Source organism: Thermobia domestica, chromosome 13 (genome assembly GCF_964235325.1).
Source record: "Thermobia domestica chromosome 13, izTheDome1.hap1.1, whole genome shotgun sequence".
Lineage (NCBI taxonomy): Eukaryota > Metazoa > Arthropoda > Insecta > Zygentoma > Lepismatidae > Thermobia > Thermobia domestica.
The window spans coordinates 217158639-217181146 of NC_137466.1; positions in this window are offsets into that span (position 1 = coordinate 217158639).

Here is a 22508-nt window from a genome sequence, read left to right on the forward strand (position 1 = left end):
TATGGGCGAAAAACTGTCCATAGCCATTAGAGGTACTTCTTACTGAGAGAAAGATGCAAAACTCTACATGAAGGTACCCTATGACGGCTTGAAAATGAAATTTGAGGAATTTGCTACGGAAATTCTTTTTCATTAGCAAAAAACTGTCCTTACAATCAGAAATCGGGAACGATTCTGTTATTGAACACATCATGTGCATAGTGATAATGTTGTCAATCGTCTGAGTGTCGAGTTGGTGCCCTCCTCGCTGGTCTATTGGCTACCACGTGCGAATTTGGTGTATAGGGTCCTGGGTTCGATTCCCGGTGGAAGAGCCTTTGGAAACTTAACTCTCCTCGATGTTTCTGTGTTCGTGTCCCTGTCGTTCTAGGTTAATAGAAAAATGAGCTAAGGTCACTGAGAAAAATCCGTTATCCGGACAGTGGTATAGTGTACAAATACACGGGATCCTTATGTTTACTACAGAAATCAATACTTAACATACGTTATCCATATGCTACATACATACTGTCCTCTTTCCCACTTAGATGTTACACAATGTCGTTGCAGGATGTCTGACATCTAACAGTCTTCCGTATATTATGTACGTCAGCTATAAGTTACATATGGCCATCTGTATGCGAGATCCTGACCGCCTACATACAGTCTTTTCGTTCGTGTGGAAAGTAAGTTTATTCGGAACACTTACGGAAAGTACGTTCAAATATACTTTTTCAGTTATACGTTTAGTGTACGTTAAGTCCAAAAACTACAGGATTTACACATGTAACCAACGTTTTTACGTACGCCACATACAGTTTTTCTCAGTGTGCGAGTAAATGTTCTTGATGCTTTGTGTCTCTATCTGTGAACAGTGTGAGAATCTCTTACGTATCAGCCTTTTCATCAACAGTGAATTTCGTGCCTTTGCTCTTCATATTTCCTGAATTTGCTCTCTGGGGGTTCGCCCCCACACCCTCGCCTTTGCTCGGCTTACTTCCTCACACCTCTTAAGCTTGCAATTCCCGAATTTCAAGTTTCTTTTCCTATTTCAACTATCTAACCACTCTATTCAACCACTCTAAATTTGGAAATTTTCATTTTCACTGACTTACTTAGGTAATACTAACGAAAACGTTGAAGCATATCGAATTTCACGTTTGTATTCCAATTTCAAGTACCTAAAATATGAGATTATAAGTCCAAAAAAAGGCCGATTTAAATAGCATGGGGAATATCTTCATCTCCCCTTTAGACTCCCTAAAAATTAAAAATATTCACCTTTGGCAATTTTTCTGTCGGTTAGTTCCGAAAAACTACAATCATGTCAAATTTAATCATTGTAACCCTACAGTAAGTGCCGTATAATTTTGGGGTGTAAAAGGTGTCCCATATAAATACGTACCATGGGAAAGATTTTTCAGTTCCCCATAAAACCACTCTAAAGTTGGAATTGTTTATTTTTACTGATTTACTTAGGTAATACTAATGAAAACGCACAAGCATACCGAATTTCAATTTTTTATTCCAATTCCAAGTTCCTAAAACATGAGATTATATGTTAAAAAAAAAGACCCATTTAAATAACATGAGAAAATTCTTCATCCCCCTTCATCATTTCAACTTTCCACGTCAACCGGAAGCACCCCTTTAATTTATGTCAGTTCATGTAGTTTTATATACAGCTAGGATATGTTGGTGGCAAATATTATTAAGTTTGCAAGCTATTTGAAAGGTGTATATCATTGGAAGGAAAATCCTAGGCAGTATGAAACTGCGCAGCATGCGTGTCATGTAATGAACTCCGTAATTTCGCAATGTGAAAAGGTAGAGAACAGCTAAGTATATTGAAACACCAGCTATGTCTAGTGATGTAGCAGCGAGGATTCAGCATCAAGGGTTTTGGGCCCTGTTGATACTCTTCGTATTTAGGTAATGAAAAATGAGATGTTAACGATCGTGATTATGTAGTTCGAGTAAATGAATTGGAATCTCGTTTGGACATAACTCTCTGACAGATATTTAATAGAATAAATCCTCCCCGCTGTTCTAGTGGATAACATGTGCGCCTTTCTTGTACAGGGTTTTGGGGTCGATTCCCGGTGGGAGAGCCCTTGGGAACTAATGTTGTATGTGACACATTATGACTCCTTTAAAAATGTACAATTTTAAATTTAAATCCAGCAATATGCCACAATTGAGAATCCCAATATACGATATTGACATGGTGAACTACAAAAAGAAGTGAAATATGAACAAAAACACCAGAGGTGCAAAAAGTGCAGCCAAGTTCGTCAGCCTCAAAAAGTGTTGAGATGAAGATGGATGAGCCAAGTTCCTTGGCCACTGCATCTGAAAGGAACACTGGAACTTGGCGCGAGGTGTCAAGGGAAATGATGTTAAGGAACCTTAGGGATAGTGGTGGTGGGCGTGGTGGGTTTGGGACCACCATTAACCTTAGGAATATTAACTTTGCTAAGGCGCTAAGGCATATAAACAGTATACTGCAGTAAGATTGGTGGTTCGAAACCCAGACAAGGAAAACTTATATTCCTCCACGAAGTGTCAAAGTAAATGATGTTAACGAGCCTTAGGGATGGTTTTTGTGAGCGTGGTGGATTTGGAGGTCACCACTAGCCTTAGGGCTGAAATGTCAAGGCCGTGAAACTAGGAACAGACATCTTAATGTATTCGAATATGTTAGACACCTCGCGCCAAGTTCCAGTGTTCCTTTCAGATGCAGTGGCCAAGGAACTTGGCTCATCCATCTTCATCTCAACACTTTTTGAGGCTGACGAACTTGGCTGCACTTTTTGCACCTCTGGTGTTTTTGTTCATATCTTGGAATTATTATGAACGTCAATTTTGACACTTAAGTTTATTTTTTGTATTTTGAAAAACGATTTTTCGTTCTTTCTGCCAAACAACACGAGGCACAGTTAAAAAAATGGGACATACAGGTGAAAATCTTATTTTGTTTACATATTGTCAGTTTATCATGTGTTTACATTTTCATTCATTTTACTTTTTCAATGATTTTCATATTTTTCAAATATATTATAGTGATATCGAAACTTTGACAATAATTTTAATATTTTAGTACCTTTAACATATTTGCTATTTGCATATTCATTCGTATTTTGATATTTTAAATACAGATATCAGTATATTTACTAATTTTTATTGAGATATTTGATAATTCTTTAAATCGATGTTTTCTTGAATAGTTATGAGTGTGCGTATTTACTTCATATTACACAAAATAAAGTGATCGAAACGGAACACTTAAACATTTTACGAAAAGAATTTATTAGTGTTTAAAAAAAAGCATTTAAATAGCCCTATAACGTATTTACTTCATATTATATCAAATAAAGTGATCAAAACGGAACACTTAAACATTTTACGAGAAGTATTTGTGTGTTTTAAAAAAAAAAGTAAGAATTTTAATAACCCTGCAAACGCTTTCTGCGAACTTAAAAAAAAAGGTTATCATACAGGTGTTTAAACCATACCACGTTTCTCACACCAGTGTTAAAAAAAATCTCCCCTTCTCCCCTCATCAACTCATCGTTGGAGAACCATGGAGGATATTCAACACATGGTTTCAACATGTGAAGAAACGGAAGATAAGGAAACCCAACTGCACCGATTGTTCAAGAGGATCTTATTACTTCATGGAACATTTGGATTGGACATTGCTCATGCAGGAACCTCATCATGTTGTAGTGAGTGAACAAGATATTTAACTATTTTAATAGCCCTTTTTCAGGTGAAAAACCATTCATCGTTTATACACGTAAGTCTCACACCATATGACAGTGTTGCCAATTAACTTATTTTAAATTTTCAGGTGAAAAACCTAATTTTATTCATACTTCGTCATACGGCCAAGGGTTCTCAACCTGTCTACGTGTGCACTTGACAGGTCGTTCCACTTTCGGACACCATATATAACCGCTACCAGGTTATAGAAGGATTTTTTTGTGGACACTCTGTATATTTCGTAAAGACAGTGATTATTATTTTCGATTTATACTTTATTCTGCAACGCACATAAGTTCTTTCTTGGTGGGAATTGCTTCTTTCCCACACAATTGGACAAAGAAGTCTTTCATCGTTTTCTCATATATATATTTAAAACATTGCTTTTGCTGAGAACATTTCAGCTAGTGACGAACCATTTCAGTGTTTCTCCCTGACTTATTATATGCACAGTATATATTCTATAGTTATTGGGAACTGAATTAAGTGCTTTCGTTAATCGTTTATGGAAACATTACAATAGATTAGAGAAATACGGGCTGACCAGATGTCCCAGTAGCCAAAGTGGCACCAGCCTCACAATTTTCGTAGTTCGTTATCTGTACTTTCTCACGCCAGTGTTATCGCCGTGTCTAGTACATTATAGGCAGTTGACTAAAATTAACATAAATTGTTTTCCGTATTCTGTTTGTATGTGCATACAGGTGAGTTAACCGAGTGATTTTTGAAATGAACTGCCAACACTTTTCCGTTGACCATTGCAACCCGTAGCTTGAGCTTGGATGCTCGAGGAGTTTGACTCCAGGTCTGGAAGATGCAACCACGCATCTTGCGTTGAACTTCAAACATAAGTTGTGTTAAGGGGCACAAGCTATTTAGCCGGTGAAGGACGATTTCTTACGGCTAGCCCCAATCAGTGAAATCCCAGGTCCTCAGACCTTGTGCGTTTAAAATGTTACATACGCGCCCTCCAATATCTGTATTCCATTGTGGAGATCTTCTTTTGTGTGTTTGCTGAAGATTCACCTTTACGCTGCAGGACTGTTCAGCGTAACAACTGGATTCATCGTGGGACGATCCAGACAACTTTTCCCCAGTGCGAATCCCCCAAGTGTGTTAATGGTGTGAGCAAAGTATTTATAGTGATACCTGAATTATAATCATATATATAGAAAGGGCTCTATTGCCCGAAAAGGGCAAAACGTAATTTCAGCGGCGAAATTTATTAGTGTCCAGTGTTGTGTTCATTTCTCTTCGTTATTTTTTTTATTATTTTTTAATATACTAGTGCTCTAATAAATAAGTATAGTGTTATTTAATCCAGTGTGTTTTCGTTGCTTGTATGAGTGATGTTTGTGTGTGTTATGGTCTGGATGACCGTCTGATCGTCCGTGAGGTTTTCGAGACGAGACACCCGAACCTCTCGGTGCCTAATGCTCATCTCATTATTGAGACCGACGAGCTTTTTGGAAACAATTTGTAACCTTTCTTGAAGAGGTCCTTCATCGTTCTGTCCAGGTAAGTTAAAGTATCAGGAGTATACTTATTGGTAGTACCACGAGCCACGGACAGCGAACAGAATACGGAGCGATTACAAATAAAAAGCCGCCCGAACAGTGACCCGAACTGAGATTGGTTACAAATAAATGTGTGCCCGAACAGCGACTTGACACCCACGACGGTTACAAATAAATGTTCGCCCGAACAGTGACCCGAACTCAGGACGGTTACAAATAAATGGAAGCCCGAACAGTGACCCGAACACTAGGCGATTACAAATTAAGGTATACTTATATAATACTACATGAAAATTGCACAATTTATAAATTGATTATACTATGTATATGGAAAAGCTCCCCATGGTTTTCTCTTTAGCCCTGTATAAATAGCATGTTGTAAAAATATTTTATTCTATTGTATTTTATTTTGGAGTTTACAGTCATAATTCTATAGATTTTTTATTGTTGTAGAATGTTGTTATGAGGTAAAATGAAGAAATCGTACCAACACTACAAAAGCATTAGGCGCTCTGAATGGTTCGCTATTGCCCGTTACAATCAATTGTGCAAATGTTTTTTATAGTCTCAGATCCGTTCCCTCATTTTAGTCAACAAAGAATCTCTCATATTTTTAATTTCATGAAAAAGTTTATTACTTTATACAATTCTTTATTATTTTTATTATTATGATTATTATTATTAGTAGTAGTAGTAGTAGTAGTAGTAGTAGTAGTGGTGGTAGTAGTAGTAGTAGTAGTAGTATTTTCGTTATAAGATGTTTTCACATACGAGTTCTCGTATAAACAGTTCTTGAAGTCGATAATACTTTCACAATGTGAACCGTAACTTATCAAGATCTCTCGGATGATACCATGTAGTGTGCTTCCAACATCCACAGCTTTATGGTTATCGTGGGCCCGCGTAGCGTAGTCACTACCGCTCTCGCTTTTGATGGGAGCGGTCCCAGGTTCAATTCCCGTTGGGAACACTTAGTCGAAAGGTTTTTCAGGCCAGTCATATCCTGACTGAAGTTCTGCCTGAGTTTTAATCATTCACACCAGGCAGATAGTCCCTAACATACAGAGCCCAGCTCGCTTATTTTCTTCTTTCCTCCTTCCCTGGATCGTGTGCTCGCTGAGAAATGACATACCTGATACGTGAACGCCATAGATTCAGGTAATCCCCAGAAATATGTACAAATAAATAATCATTTTGGTTGCATAATGGAATAGGATTTATGGTTAGTAGAGAGGAATATTAATAACTTAATGTAATTAATATTCAGAAATATATGAAAGAAAAACAAAAGAATATTGTATGGTTACCGATTTACGTCGCTGTGCAAAATTCCATCATTGCATGACGGGAAACGAGTTGAATTAACTCCTTCGTTCCATGTGTCATTTTCCTATGTGTGTGCTGTAATACCAGTTTTCATTTAGTGTTAAAAGACTGTCTACATCGTTATAAAGGACATACTTATTGTGTGCGCATGAGGAGAGCATTCACATTACTGATAAAAAATTATTTGCATTATGAAACAATTGGGCTGAATAGGGGAAATTATGAACATCTGAAGGGATTTCAAGCTTCTTGAGGTTGGCAACACTGACGGGAGATCAAACACAAAGTTTCTCTTTCTCCGATCTCCAGGTTACTAATTGTTTATCGTCAAAACAAACACTTGTGTGTAATTGAAGGCTTCTTTAGTCCTGCCATCTACTGAAACAAAACTTTTCTTTTGTATTTTCTCTCAGTAAGGTGCTGTCATCTAAGGTGAAATAGTAGAACTAAGCCTTGCCTTCTATCCACTAACAAATTTCATCGTCTCCAGGATTAATAATTAATACGATCCTTAATAAGGGGTACGTTTTAATGACATCCACATAAATGTCACTGGTACGCAAGGGGTTGAAGTTACAAGATTTTGGAATCGAGTTTAACCAGAAAATAGACACAGTTCAACTAAAGTTACAGAAAAGCATGTAAAAATATTCAGAATAAGTGTATTTTGTATATCTTTGAATAAAGTGTCACTTTATTATTCTACTGTATGGAGCAGAAACGTTAATAATCCGAAAAACTGACAAAAATGCAGCCAAGGGATTCGAAATATGGGTATGAGGAGGAATGGAAAATTATTTGAGTCAAACCTTGGAGGTACTTCAAGTTATAAAATGAGATAGGATTTGAAAAGAAATTGAATTCTGAAAGCTCTGATAAATATGGTGAAACATGAAAGAAAAAGGAAGAGAAAACCATTACAATTACCGAACACTGAAAAAAAATCTATTATACCCATTGTGTTAACTTTGCCTCGTAAAAGAAGCCATAAATAAATAAATAAATAAATAAATAAATACATTTTACAATTTCCTGCAGATGATCTGCAAGTAGTGGAACAATACTTAAGATCATTGTGATAATGATACGAGTATAATAATGATGATAATCTCACTATGGACCACCTACCCATTTGAAAAAAATATTGAAAGAACTACCGCTAATGACAATGGTACAAGTCCTCACTTTTAAATAAACTTTTAATTTCGTTTTTTTATACTCAATTCAGAACACAAAGTCTACATTTAACCCTTTCCGGTTACTCAGCATTAGTTTGCTCATTCCAGTTCGACGTCGAGTCTCACTCGAAATATTTTTTGTGACAGCATGATAGCATTATGTAATTTGCAACCTGAAACCAGTTCAGAATCTGTAAGAAACTGAACGAAAACTCCTGTAATTTAACGAATTAAACAGACCTCTTCAACGAACTCGGGGAAACTAAAATGGACCGCAAAGGATTAAATATATCCAGATGGCAGTTTGTTTGTGACAGAAACAAATTATTACAGTTCAGGGAAAGAAGAGGAAGTATAAGGTGCTTTATACGTACTTGAGTTTATAAACGTCAGAATTGAACTAAAATATCAAATGATTCGATAATCAGTAAATTCATTTTAACCAGGATGGGAAAACCAATAATAAGAGATATGAATTTTGTTTACTCATTCTGCAAATTAAGGAAATAGATGTTTGTATATCTGTAAATTATCTATAAGCAACTATTGGAAATTTGCCCGAAAACATGAATTTATATGTAAATGCAAATACAATAGAGTCAGAGGACATCGGCCCCTCTCTTCGCTAGCAAACCGATTCACAAGTAAGTTTTATGAATAGTTTTTCCTACGGCTCACACACCATATTTTTGTGGCTAGAACGGATTCATTATATTTACGTGCATTTATTTAAGTACAATAAACAACTTCAGTGCGCGAACAAAGTTACAGAACAGCTGAAGTTTGTAATCCCGGGGGGTCCAATATAAATGTATTTATTTATTTATTTTATTTTAATGTTACTTGAATTAGCTTAGCAAGAAAAATACCTACAGCATGAGCTATTTAACTAAAAGTGAGACATTGAAAAAATCTTGGAGATTATAAGGAGTATTGAAATATTCAGTGTGACTTATGTTGAGGGCTGCTTCGAACACTTACTCAAAATATGAACTAGGAGGCGGGGAGGCTCAGTGGTAGAGCGTTCACCTCCGGCTCTTGGGGTCCCTGGTTCGATCCCAGCTCGCGCGGTGTGGACTTTGTGGTGGATAAACACCTTGCTCGTGGGTTTTCCCGTTTCCTCCCACTTTCTTCATTCCACCATTTCACTCATCTCTCATCATCACCGTCTCCTTTAGCCTAACTGGCATACCGTGGGACGTAAAGCTTAAGGATTTCATTTCATTTCACTTTTTCAAATATGAACTTACTTATCCAAAACAGGCTCATTTTAAGGCTATTTGGGAAATATGCGTTTGAAATTAAAAGTAGTTACAGGTATGCTCTCCAGTGTAGAAGTGAGCGAAAGGCCTCTTTTTAAGATTAAGGGACTTCACTTCCTCACCACTGATGGACTTCAACCCTAACGAGCAGAACAAATTCTCAAATGTCAAAGAAAGTACATGACATGTTTTATGAATCTTTACGGGAAAATCTCGTGGCTAGGGATGATTTTCTTTTAAGATAGGGTAAATGCATTCCCTTTCTTTTGAACCCAAGTAAACGAGGACAATATTACGTCTCGGAAAGAACACACGTTATGTTTCATAAACATCGACAAGTTTCAAAAATGTATTGTGGAACTTCTCTCTAAGTACAGGGTAAGTTTATCTTCTTATTCTTCATAGATGCCAAGGAAAACATTTTGATATGATTTAGGTAGGTCTACTGTAAGAACCACAGACAAACAGGACTACAGTTGTGACTGCGTATACTCCAATGAAAAATGTATTTTCCTTTTAATTCTTTAGAAAAAGACTTGGTTGCAACATTGTATCTTCTCATTTGAAAATGTGTAACACAAAATACTGATCACCTCTCGTTATGCCCTTATGAAACGTGATATTCAGTCAAAAATTAGATTCCGGTATCCATCCTTTTTTCAGATTTCCAAATGTTATACACTAACTAGAGCTACCTCATGGGTGGCAAGAGTTCATGTGGTTGAAATTCCACGTTAAACTTTAGGTTCAAGTCTCATATAACCATCCTGCTGGATTCTAGTCCATCCAACCAACAATTTATACCTAGGCAGAGCGACTGTCCATCTATCTGTCCATTGCCAAGCGTCAGAGCAAATGCTATAAGAGATAACGAGGTTTTTCTTATCTTGATTCAGTATTTCAAGAATATTTTAGAACTCTACCTTTTGTCTTTATTCAAACATGAAATAGTATAGCTACCACTTATGGTTACAATGGTCGCTTACTCTGAGGGAAGATCGTAGGCTAAAAGTATTTGAGAATAAAACCCTGAAATGAATATTCGAACCCAAGAAGAACGGGAATGGGAATGGAAGAAACTTCATAACGAGAAATTGTATCATTTATACCGTTTAGGTGGGCAGGTCATGCAGCCAGAATGGAAGAAAGCAGGAATGCTCTCAAAGTTTCAACTGGAAATCCAATCGTAAAACGACCATTAGGAAGACCTACATGCAGATAGGAGGACAATATTGTAAAACTGTGTATTTTTGTCTCATATATAAGAAAGAGGTAGAGCTGTTAATAAAAAGAGCGTCCGGAATCGAACTCCCACTACCAGTTTTATTATAAAAATCCACTATAAGAGTATTTGTACAAAATACTATACAATTTGTTCTCTATTTTAAAAGGGTAAGTAAAAGGTAGTCTTTGACCGTAAGGTCGCAGACAGGATCTCCAACAGAGCCCCGTAGCAGGCTAAGAGGAGTGGAGTTAAGGAACCAATGCTCCGTAGCAAGCAGAGGCAGGTTAAGCTGCCAACAGAGCCCCGTAGCAGGCTAAGCGGCTGAGGTTGGGATTCCCAGACAGAGCCCCGTAGCAGGCTAAGCCAGGAGATAGGATAGGCGTAATCCCGTAGCAGACTAGAGGCCTGGGGTTAGGTTACTCCAAGAGTCCCGTAGCAGACTAGAGGAGGGTCACCAGAGAACTGGTACTGAGCTGAATTCTTCTGCCCAATTTATAGCGTCCCTTGGGTGGCGGTGGCGCTTCTGCTTCGATTTCGTCTTCTGCTCCGTGGGAGGGACTAAACGTCGTCTGCAGGTGATTGCATGTCCCCCTGGTGGAAGTTCCTCTTGATGAAGCACGTGGTGGTGCTTGATGCGTGGATTTGTTTGTAAACAACTTCACATGGGATATTACAATATTAAGATGAATCTCGCAGAAATAGGAATACAAAATAGAAACTGGATGGCTAAGGAAAGAAGTCAATGGAGAGCTTTCGTGAACGCGACATTAAACCTCCGGGTTCCATAAGCCATAGAGTTAGTTATAAGGTATCCATACTTTCGAAGTTTGAAATAGTTTCAGAATATGAAACGGAGTTTCATTCGTTTATTTGTTTAGTATAATAAAAGGTGAGCATCTAAAACTTAATATGATATCCAAACCTGAATACAAAATATTATGTACAGGTTGCAAATATGTCAGTATGACTTCTCTCTGAACAACCGTATTGCATTTTCTATTAGTTTATGCCATTTATCTTCATTTTTCTTAAAATACTTTCTCTTAAAATTCCATTCTGCCATGGAATTTTCCATCATTCATCAGTAAGATTTTAACTAGGAGTGTGTAATGAGTACATGAAAGTAATGCGTAGTAATTAGGTCAGTAGCTATTATAAGGCCTCAACTTTGGTAATTCAGAAACTAAAATGATTAAACAATAGATATGTATAAGAGATTAATAGTATTTCACTTGTGGACTATCAACCAGGCATTTTTACTGATTAGAAAAATCGTTTTCCAAATGATTTCAATTAACGTCAAAACATTATCAGAGTTTTCACCTTTTGACGTCCAACTTATTTCAATGGCAATTCATTTATTGAATTTACATTCCAATTAAAGATAAGAAATTCCTTAAGGAAACTTTCAAAACTCTTATTAATGGAACAATTGTTTCTTTTGTATTACATTATGTACAGGAAGTTTCATTCCTGAAAAAAAAGAAGTTATCACTTTTGATCCAATATCGTTAACGTGGTCTTGTACCAATTGTGTATAGATATTATCAGATATTCTGGATTTGTTTTTTTCTTTTCTAAATTTTTAGTCCAAAATGTATATCTAGGGACTTTTCCTTAATTCCATCTCCTTCCGCGTCACGAATAGTCCACGAAAGCTATGATATAATAACTTTTATATCATATTTATTATTATTGGAGAATATTGTGTAATGACTCGCATATCTTTACATATCGACAAATGTACATCATTGTGTTTGTGCAATCATTATCTTTTTACAATTTTCATGTTAAAACCATATAAAAATAAAACATTGTTCGAGATCTAAGATTCCTGTGAATTAGTGCTGTTCACGCCACACGTGAAATGTCTCGTCTCGGGGACATTAGGTGCACATACCATCATGCAAGTTCAAGCCTCAAAATGTACATTGTTCCCCACCATTCTACCTTGCGTCCAAAAAACTGAATTACACAAGCACGCCACTAGCTCCAGTATTTTATTGAAATTACGGTGAATTCATTCCTTATCTGGTATTTTGTCTCTAAGCAATACTTTGCATTGACAAATCTCAGAAAAAGCATGTGACGTATTTCATTCAAGCCAACTTCAATCAAAAGCAAATTGGCGTAATTCTCGAATCTTAAAGAAACCACATGTTATGTTTCGTGAACACCGAAAAATTTTTACAAACTTTATTGTAGAACTATTTTATATTCTATAAAATGGTGAAAATTCTCTTCCTTTTCAGGACCAATTTCAACCACAACCAAGGAAGTTAATTTACATATTTACTTATTAACGTTCGTCTATTAGATAATAACAATGTTCCAAAATACCATATAAATACTGTAAACTACACAATATACAGAAAGCAACAAAAAGTATATGGATAAACTAATAGCGAACTAACTAACTCTATGGCCTATGGAACCCGGGGTTCCAATGTCGGATTCACAGAAGCTCCCCATTGACTTCTGTTCATAGCCAACTTTACAAGATTCTGCCTACATGATCTATCTACCTGAACCTCCTAGACTTGATGACCGTAACAGTGTTTGGTAAGGACAAACTAATACATATATACAGCATTTCCGCAAAAACACTCCGTGATTTTAATTGGTTATAACATTAAAACATTTTGGGATTCTGTATTTGGCTATGCTCTATAGAATCGTCGTATTTTCAGGTTCCGACTTTTACTGGAAGTACAAGCATAGAGTGGTACTTTCGACCGTGGTTTCGATTCTACGTAAAAAAAAAATTAAAGAAACGTTTGTTTGGCAGCAACATTTACTCTGCCACATCCTTACATCCTTGACTTTTCATAAATACCTTTCAAAATTATTGGACTCGACAGGAACATGAGTACAGAAATAACAAGAACAGCTAATAATCCGATGATGTTCTACAGAGAGACTCGAATCCCTGATTGGTTTTGCCGCACGGTCGTCAGCGTTTTCGTAACCCTGAAGCAGGACATACTTATGGAACATGTGAAGATCACAGATTTCCCAGTCCCATTTACACATTGAACAATTTATTACGAATAATACACAAAAAAATATATAATCATGAATAAAACTTGCAATGAAAAACTAAACCAAAACACACGAAGTAGAAAACTAATTGCATCAGCTTATTGGCGGTTATTTCAACAAAAGTTATAATTCATTGAACCGGTCAAACAACATCATCATTGGCGGTGATTTCACTACTGCCAGCGGGGAAAAATTTAGCGATAGAACAATATCGATACCTCGATAGTCACAGTTACACATCATGGGTGAAAATTTACGAATACAATACCAGTAATAATTTCTATTGCATGTGAGTACCTTGAATCGTACGTGAGTATTTGGTGTCCTGGCATATAATGCTTTCTTCTGAGACATTATCAATCATACTGAAAGTTTTCTTAAAATTCGAGATGTCCCACCTAATTAGGAGCCAGTGTTGCCAACAGCTGCCTTTTAAAAAATAGCGAAATGATCCGTAAAATCTTTCCAACGTTGGCTAAACCCATCTAAAATTATAGCTAAATATACAGCTAACAGAATTTAACAACAAAACTAAACTCGTCTGAAATTATAGCTAAATTTAGCAATAAAGGTAACCCATCTAAAATTATAGCTGACAGAATCTAATATAAATAAAATAAAGAGTTTGTTTGTGTGCTTATCTGTCTGCTGTGTGCGGCGTGGGGGCCAGACGTGTGGATGGAGAGTTACCAAATTTTGGTCAGGAGTATCTTGGCCCAGGTCCCAGATCAAGACGAAGCCCTTTCTTTCAAATTTCTAATCAGGAGGTCTCAGGGGGGCGTTTACCGGAACCAGTTTGGAAACCAGATAAATTGACCGAGAGTTACCAAATTTTAGTCACGAATACCTTGGTCCAGGCTCCAGACCAGAGTTAAACGTTTTTTGTCAAAATTCGAACCAGGGGGGTCTCAAGGGGGCGTTTACTGGGACATGTAAAAGTAGTAGAAAATGACCGATATTAGTATCGAATTCATAGTTTTCGCGGTCTCTGAAACCAATGGTGAAACTCCGATCGCATTAACTTCCACATTCATGCTATTCGACTCCAAACCGGGGGTCACCAGGGGGTTGAGATACCAAGACACTTAAAAGTAATCCAAAATGGCCGATATTAGTGTGAAATCCATAGTTTTTGCGGTCGCTGAAATCAATGGTGACACTTCCATTAGCGATGACTTGCAAATTTATTTACAATTGTATGCAAGCCGGGAGCCAGCGGGGGGGGGGGAATACCGAGACATGTAAAAAAAATAGCCCAAAATGACAGATATTAGTATCAAATCCATAGTTTATGCGGTCGCTAATATCAATGGTGATACTCCTACAAGCGTTGACTTCCAAATACAGCCCCCGCGCGAAGCATGGGTATATTCAACTTGTCTCTCAACGGGTCGGGTCAGGTAGGGTTGAAGATCGACCCGACCCGTGACCCGAATTGACTGACCCGACCCGACCCGAGTGACCCGACCCATGATCCGATCCGATTGACCTGACCCGACAATCCGACCCGAGTAGCCTGACCCGAGCTGACCCGAGCTGACCCGACCCGTAACCCAACCCGAACTGACCCGACCCGTTTGAAAGCACTATGGTCACGACACTGGATGAACCCCAAAATGCACTCCCATTGGGAATTAAACCCGGACCACGTGTACCGAAGTCTTACACGTTAACCACTAGTTAGATCAAGCAGGGGATTTGTATATGCATCTTAATGAATATTTGGCACTTTTGAGGTTTGGTTCTTTCTTTTTATAACTGATACCAGTGTCTGACGTGGGAGAAATTAATTTTTCTTAGTTTAGTTCTATGTGACGAAATTTTTATTCAAGGTCACCTGCTCGGACGGCAGGGTGTCTTTTTGGAAGGCAGTAGCAAGAGTCTCTTGGAGGAGACAAAAGGAAATCGTTTAACTACAATGATAAGGGTTGAGGAAACGGGTGAACACCTGTGATTTTTTTCCAACCCTTCAACTGTCATTTCAAAATAGGTTCTTATGATTCCGGGACCGGCGCCACTTTGATTTTTCTTTCTCGATAATTAAAATGTATTTTATAGTATATATAGTTGCAAGTAAGAAGATACATAATATGAATTTTGTAATTTAAAATTTAAAAATACAGTATGATAATTAATTATAAAGTACTAATTTTATTTCATCACTTTCAGCACAACAAATGAAATTCAAACAATTCGCAACCTGGGTCTTGGTCATCAATACTGCGTCTTATTCTTTTTCTTGCACAGTCAAGTCTTGGTCCTGTATTTCGTAGTCTTGGTGGTCTTTCATGCTATACAGAAGGCAAGAATGCTCACCTCATCGGTACAAATGAAGACCAAGTGTGATTTTGATTATGGTCTTTCATACTATACGGAAAGCAAGAAAATATGCTCATCGCTACTTGGTAATCACCAAAACAAGGCCAAGAGTAAGATTACTATGCACTTTGTCTTGCATATCCAATCTTTATCTTATTCTCGTATCGATGTTCTTGGGCTTGGTGAAATAAAATGAAATATTCAGATTAAGATCGCTCGATTCTGCACCGAGGCTAAGGGATATGGTGATCATGAGAAATAAATGAAATCGTGGAATGAAGAAAGTGGGAGGAAACAGGAGAACCCCGAGAAAACTCACTACACGGCGTTTCTCCACCACAAAGCCCACTTAGCACAAGCTGGGATTGAACCATGGACACCATGCACCAGAGATGAATTCTCTACCACTGAGCCACCTCAGCCCTGCTTGGGCTTGGTCGTCCATATCCAATCTTTCTTTTGGCCTTGCTTAAACAACTCCTAGTTTTGTTCTAAATCCAGACTCCATATTGGCGTAGATATTAACATTACAGTCGATTGGTAAAATCAATCTTCCACATTTTAAGATTAAAGTACACACAAGTACAAAAATAAGCATTTACCATAAAAACACTAGCTGCAAGTGTTCAAAATAGATTTATGGTTTCTATAAAATCAATTGAAAATTGCTTGTATATTTTTAATTAGGCAGCTAGTGAAAAACAGCAGCTTTCGGCTCCAACCGAGTTTAAGCTCAACCTAAACTCAGTTGACCAAAGTGAACTGACCTGACTGACCCGAGCTGACCCGCTAACCCGACCCGAGTGACCCGGCCCGGTACCCCGACCCGAGCTGACCCGATTGACCCGACCCGGCAATCGGAACCGAATAACCCGACCCCTGCTGACCTATTGACCCGACCCGAATAACCAAACCCGACCCGACCCGTTCGAGAGCACTAATTTAACTAGTTTAACAATAAAGCTAAATTCGTCTAAAAGTGTGGCTAAACTTCTAGCTAACAGCAAGGGTAAAAGTGATATGGAACGCGGGGGACGCATTCCCCTCACCTGCAAAAAATATGTACTGCGTCCCCCCTCCAGTTCCTAGAAAGATACAATAGGCAAAGATAGGCAGGATGATGGCGTGACGTCATGCCGTTACCTACCGTCCCCTTACTTTTTCAGATCCACTTTTACCCCTGGCTAACAGAATTTACCATTAAACCTAAACTGATCTTAAATTATAGCTAACAGAATTTAACAATAAATTAAACAAAATATTTCGTAGTTTTACTGCACGATTGCAGTACTCTTCCTAATATTCTCAGATAAAATACTTTCATACTTTAAATATTCACAGTACTCCCAGCTTGCATCATTGAAGAGGTACCATACATCCCTTGGGTACCCTCCTTTGTCTTCAGTTGCTGTAGTTACGTTTCCTTCAGACAGATGGCACTATTGTTTTAGGATAATGCTAAAAAGAAAATACATCGTCCATGCCAAATATTACTCAAAATTCTCATTCTTATAAATTAATCAAGCGTTGAAATTAACTATAGGTAAGTGAAATTTCCAGAATTAAGTTTTGACTGAGCGCATGGTAGTTAATTGAGAATCATAAATAAGATATACAAGATAAACTATGATGTGGCAATATAAGAACTGTCGCACGCAGATGGATTAGCAAATCATGTGTTGTTATGCCATGGTTCGATCCCCGGACAAATAAGTTTATGGTAGACAACATCGTATCCGTGCATTTTCTCTGGGTACTCTCTTTCCTCTCCTCTCACACTCTCACTCCACCGATTTTTCCATTATCGTTCACTTACCTTTATTATTCGTGTCTCTCAGCCTAAAGGCCATAATCATGGAACGTTAAATTGAAACATTTCATTTCAAACATGTCGCATTATGTTTTTATTCATAATTTTAGAGAAGTTTTCATTCGAAAAGTAGTCAATTACAGTTAAGACAAATGGCTAAAAAATTTGCAACTTTGAACGCAGAATTAGCTAAAATTATAGCTAATAGCTAAACTACATTTTTACTGACTGAACACTGTAAAAATGACTAAACGGCGTGACAAATATCTTGTCATTTGAAGGCGGCGCTCCAAGTACCCTTTAAATGCTGCTAGCAAATGAGAGTCCGGCGGTATTGCCACTTTTATTTTGTACACATCCACGTCTATCCTCTTCCACCTGATCGCGCTGTAGTTTGTCTGCTTACCCATAGCCACACCTCTTTACCACTCGGCAACGTCACGCCAGAGCTTGCGTTTTATTCGTTTAGCTGAAATGCCAAGATGTTTGTTACAGGCCTTAGATTTAGCCATACAATGACTAAATTGGAAACACTTTTTGCGACAAGTGACTACCCAATTGTCAGCGTAAGCCTTTCAGCCTGGTGACACCAATGGTAGGAAAAATCCCATTTCGTGGAAATATTTCACAGTTATTTTTCGAAAATGAATAAAGATAACTCTGATCGAAATTAACAACATATACAGGAATTTTCACTATATATATAACTCCAATAAAATTCTGTAGGGATGGAAAGAAGACATAATGAACCATCAAATTATGGCCTGAAGTTTTTTCTTTATTATCGGGAAGGTGCAAGGAAATGCCGAGTTGGTTTATTGAGTGGCTTAATCATGCAAACTTCTCATAAACCAAACAGCAAGGAATGTAAATGGCCCTCTGGTATTTTACAGTTGCAGATCTACCCCTGGGCCGGGGACCCTAGGCCTCCCGAGTTCTTGAGTGACAAAAATAATTTAAGCTATTATATATATATATATTTAAAGTTAATAGTAGAAACTATATATTTAAGTTTAAGGATATATTTAGCGTTGTCTGAGTTCTAGCTGCCCCCAGTTTTTACCTTCTAGATTCGCCACTGGATATTTAATGGAAAAAAATATAGGAGAAAGAAAAAATGAAATAAATGAAAGAAAGGCCTAAAATATCAAAGGAGAAGAAATCAAATTCCAAAATCTTCCACACCAAATGTTTGTAGAACAAAGTTTTTCTAGTGTCGTTTTCGTTACGTTCAGTCAATGGTACTATTCAGCCGGTTCGCACCGATTCGCTAGAACCTTTTGTTAAAATATTTCCGAGTTCGCTAAACCGTTTGTTATACTCAGACATAACAGTAAATTATACCCACGAACAAGCAAGTTTTAGTTTGTTTAGCTTTGTTCTTAGACATTCTTACAGCTACAGGATTAAATATGTGATCTCTCAGAATAAAGTATAACTTATGCCTTATTCTGAGAGATCATATCTATCCATTTCTCTCTCTCTCTCTCTCTCTCTCTCTCTGGGTTCTCTCTAAAACAACACCGACAACATTTGGGAGATGATTCCTGCCATCAAAGTAAGACAAAAAGTATAGACCAACCTGGGTGAACAAATGCTTTTTTCCGGAGTTATAGGTTGCTAAAAACATGAAAAAATCAACGTCCCTAGCTTCAAAACTATGGGATCTACCGTAGTCGGGTCAAGACTTCACTTAGGAACTAGCATGTGCTATCCAAAAATGCATGTTTCAGAATCCTAAAGCAGTCATGCAACAATTTTTAAAGAGGGAGTTTGGCTACGGGCATATAAATTGAAATATTCATTAATTACCTCTATAAAAATTATTGTGGAAATACCGTAGGAATCTGAAACATGGATATTTATATAGGGCACACGCTAATTCCTAAGAGAGGTCTTGACCCAACTACGATAGTTCCTATAGTTTTGGAACTATAGACCTTCAAAAATTCATTTTTTCCCTGTTTTCGGCAGCCTTTAACTCCGTATTAGGAACCGTGTACTTACTTTGAATACAATCGTGGGATTATTCAATTTTACTAGTGAAGACAGATTTTTTTTAAATATATATACAAAGCTATCTCAAGATGTAATGACAATCTGCATATGATGAAACGCACATGCATAAAAAAGTCTCTGTTGCTTTTGTAGAAACAGATAATAAAGTTGATGATCACGTAGAAGTGCAAAGCATGTGACGTAACACAATAAATAGAGTAAACTTACATAAAACTTGGAACACAGAATGTCAAGGTCTCAAAGTCCCTACGTGTACAGAGAGAGAGAAAAAAAAAGTGTTAATGGCTGTAGGTGTCGGTGTCTTTAGAACTCACAATGTTTACAGAGAATATGCTTCAGAGTTTACAAAAACAGCTGGTTGACATTGCCAGTGGCTTATCTAGCCCGAAGCCAGGTGGTCTAGCCCCCCCCCCCAGTTTTTTGAGTGATAAAAATAATTTAAGCTATTATGTAAATATTTTTGGAAGTTTATAGTAAACCCATCATATAACTGTCATAGTCTGGGGTTTGAGTGCCCCCCTCAGTTTTTACCTTGTAGATCTGCCTTGGGACATTGTTTTAAAGAGAATTTTAAAGGTCTTTAGATGGCAGCACTTTGTCTAACTTTTTAACGAACTTTAAAAGTTCCTTACCGAATTCTCTATGTCTCTGTGTGTGTAACTGTCTGTTATTTGTGATTTTTTCAATCTTAACCCCCACCCCCCATTCGACAGAGCATCAAAAACTATCTGAAAGAAGTGATGGAATTTTTCACGTTACGCTTACCGTTACCAAGATATTGGACAAAAAAGTTCCGATTTCGGAAGATTTAAGCAGCTATACCTCGGGAACCGAAAGTCATAGAGAGATGATATTGGTGTTGATCAATACTAATATTTGGGGTTAAAAGTGAGGGGGAACGCGGACGGACGCCGTCTTTCGCTGCGAAAATAATATTTAAGCCATCCCCCACTTCTTAGAAAATTACAATAGACAAAAGATAGGCACAGAGGACGGTGTGACGTCATTCATCTCCCTACCTTTTCAGATATATTTTTACCCCTGCCAATGTTGACTTAATGCCAATACCAGTTATTGATTTAACAATTATTGCGTCACTAGTTATTGTGTCGATTAGTTATTGACTCAATAATTATTGCGTCACTAGTTATTGTGTCGATTAGTTATTGATTCAATAATTATTGCGTCACTAGTTATTGTGTCGATTAATTATTGACTCAATAATTATTGCGTCACTAGTTAATTTAAGCAAATAAACGTAATATACAACTTCATATGAATTTCGAAAAAAATAATTATTTTTAAATTCGTTCTGGCAGTGCTCTTCGAGCATTCTCAATTAATTATATATTGTTTCTCATAGTCTTAACTACAGGTCGCAAACCATTAATATTTTGATCAGTTATTGAAAACTGATTTTTTAAAAAGAAATATTACGCTTTCATTTGTCAAAGAAATTTGAATGAAAATAGGACGACTTGTTCTTAAGCTATTAGCAAAAGGAGGTTATCCAAAATGGTGAGGGATCTTGAAAATTAGCAACTAAAAGCTTGGTAAGACTTTTACCCAATAATAATAATAATAATAATAATAATAATAATAATAATAATAATAATAATAATAATAATAATAATAATAATAATAATAATAATAATAATAATAATAATGCACACTTCTGCATAATTTTTGGTTATAACCTGCTTCTGAATACAGAACTGAATATAGTTTCAAAGTGTATCTCGTTGCAAGAAATAGAAAGAATATCATAAACATAAACGTCATTTTGTGTGTGAGAGAAAGAAGCATAGAAATGGGCAATACGAGTGAGAACGTGAGGACATTTTTTAAGCAGTGATTACGATCGCTAACAACGAACTCCATTAGAACTTCGTGTGCCGTAAATGCAATGCGGCGATAGCTACAAAACAAAGTTGTATTGTATTGTAATACAAGCAGGGTTCGTCACCAGTTATGCTGGTGTCTAGTAGCGTCTTTGAATCCCTTCTGCATGATTCATTTTATATAGGCTATACGTTCGCAATTTCTCAAAACAACAGAAATATTTATTTATTTATAAAAAAGAAAAGAACTGAATAAAATTATTTGTTTAAAAGATTGTGTATAAACCTGACAACAAAAAAGTATTGCAAAAAAAAAAAAACGTGCATTATGTAAGGAAGATATGAACTTCCTCCCCCTCCCTTGACACTTCGTAACGAAAGGTCGAACCCCTCCCCCCGTCTTTCCGCATTACGTAATATGTGGACGACACCTTACGGGGTCTGTGGTGTCGTTATTTACGCCTCTGTTCCCGTCTCATTTAGCCTAAAGATATAATAGTGTGGCTAAACCACGAGTTTCATTTCTTTATATAAATATATATATATAGTGTTACCATATCAAAATATATAAAGTGAAGTGATTTGAAGGACGTACAGTAAAAATTCTTTGTTTCAATATACAAATATTGACAATACGATGATACAGGTGACAAATAAAAAAAAATGCAGACACATATAATGAGCAAGTAATCGGTTTCAGACTAGTAGGCTTGTTATTTAACTCTGGGATAGTGGCAATCAGAATTAATGCAGATTTTACGTTTTAAATAAGGATAATGCAGTAGGAAATAGCTAGTAATTTATTAATTGACTTTTCTTTCAATTTACTTCTAAGTAAAAAGTTTTCAAGTCCAAGGGGAAAGACAATAGTCATTCTCATGTGGACGTCCATGCTAGTGACTTCTTAACACTTTCGCTATTAGTAAATGACGTCTTCTAAATAGGCAAAAGGGCTTTTTTGATCAAAAGATCCAATATATTTCATTCAATCAAAAATTTTCTTGTACGCCTTACATCTGGAGAACTATATACAGTGTAGTCAAACCTAAACTATCATTTAACTCAGTATGATGTGCTTATTCCGTACAAAATACGAAAACTCGATATAGAGGACGTTCAAAAATTTTGTGACCCCCTGATTCAAATACTAATTATTGGGCAAGACCACAATCTTCTGATACATTTTTTTAAATCATTCCTAAAATTCTTGTTATGGTATTTCCCT